Genomic DNA, 1,984 nt, shown 5'->3' on the forward strand with positions numbered 1-1,984 from the left:
AAAAAAAAAAAAAAAAAAAAAAAAAAAAAAAAAAAAAAATATATATATATATATATATATATGAAACCAATAGTTGAATTATGTTGATTCAGGGACAAGATAGCATTGCATAGTAACTTCCAGTAGGATCAAATATTTTGAGAGTGGTTAAAACACCAAGGAATCCTGATTTTATGAAATTATGCCTTCTGATAGGTGCAACAAAATTGAACAGAAGAGTAACAGCTTAACTAAACATTGTGTGAAAGTTTTATGAAATGTTTTGACTTTTTTTTTTCCCCCAGAGAACAGGAATTCTTGCTTTGTCACCCAGGCTGGAGTACAGCCTTGAACTCCTGGACTCAAGTGATCCTCCTGCCTCAGCCTCCCAGTTAACTGACAGAATTGGGATGTGCCACTACTTGCTCCTGTTTTTTCATAGATGGGTCCTGCTCTGTTGCTCAGGCTGGTCTCAGATTCCTGGCCTCAAGCAAGTTTCCTGCCCCAGACTCCCAAAGTGGCCAGGATTACAGGTAGCTGCCTTGTCTGGCCTGTTTTAACCTTATTTTATTTTTGAGAAGGTCTCTCTCTGTCACCCAGACTGGAGTGCAGTGGCATGATGATAGCTCACTGCAGCCTCGATCTCCCAAACTCAAGTAATCCTCCTACCTCAGCCTCTTGAATAACAGGGACTGCAAGTGTGGACCACCGTGTCTGGCTAATATTTTTTATTTTTAGCAGAGATGAGGTCTTGCTATGTTGCCAACGCTGGTCTTGAACTCCTGAGCTCAAGCGAGCCTTCTGCCTTGGCCTCCCAAAGCACTGGGATTAGAGGGCTGAGCCACCACACTTGGCCAACCATATTTAATTTTTAAATTTTTTTATTTCATTTAATCCTTGTTCTGGAACCATAAAGTGAGTTTAACATTTCTGGTTGGGCACAGTGGCTCATGCCTGTAATTCTAACACTTTAGGAGACCGAGGCAGAGGGATGCCTTGAGCCCAGGAGTTTGAGACCAGCCTGGACAACATAGTGACACAAAAAAATACAAAAATTAGGGGGTGTGGTAACACTTGACTGTAGTCTCAACTATTTGGGAGGCTGAGGCAGGAGGATTGCTTGAGCCTGAGAGGTTGAGGCTACAGTGAGCCATGTTTACACCATTGCACTGCAGCTTGGGTGACAGAGTGAAACCCTTCTCAAAAGTAACATTTCTGGCCAGGTGTGGTGGCTCACACCTGTAATCCCAGCACTTTGAGAGGCTGAGGCGGGCAGATCACGAGGTCAGGAGATCGAGACCATCCTGGCTGACATGGTGAAACCCCGTCTCTATTAAAAATACAAAAAATTAGCTAGGCGTGGTGGTGGGCACCTGTAGTCCCAGCTACTCAGGAGGCTGAGGCAGGAGAATGGGGTGAACCCAGGAGGCGGAGCTTTCAGTGAGCTGAGATTGTGCCACTGCACTCCCTCCTGGGCCACAGAGTGAGATTACGTCTCAAAAACAAATAAAAGTAACATTTCTATATGATTTTTGGGATAGAAATGTCCATAATGTTAATGAAGTGCATAGCAGTCAATAGTAAATTAGGAGTTATACATTGCTTAAAGCATAAGAAATTGTATATCAGGCCAGGTGCGAAAGCTCACTCCTGAAATCCCAGCACTTTGGGGAGGCTGAGGTGGGCAGACTGAGGTCAGGAGTTCGAGACCAGCCTGGCCAACATGACAAAACCCCGGGTCTCTACTAAAAATACAAAAATTGGCCAGGTGTGGTGTGCATGCCTGTAATTCCAGCTACTCGGGAGGCTGAGGCAGGAGAATCGCTTGAACCCGGGAGGCGGAGGTTGCAGTGAGCCAAGACTGCGCCAATGCACTCCAGCCTGGGCGACAGAGCGAGACTCTTGTCTCAGAAAGAAATTGTATATCAGGCTGGGCACAGTGGCTCATACCTGTAATCCCAGCACTTTGGGAGGCCCAGGCCGGGGATCACTTGAGCTCAGGAGT

The sequence above is a fragment of the Piliocolobus tephrosceles genome, chromosome 10 (genome assembly GCF_002776525.5).
Source record: "Piliocolobus tephrosceles isolate RC106 chromosome 10, ASM277652v3, whole genome shotgun sequence".
Taxonomy (NCBI): Eukaryota; Metazoa; Chordata; class Mammalia; order Primates; family Cercopithecidae; genus Piliocolobus; species Piliocolobus tephrosceles.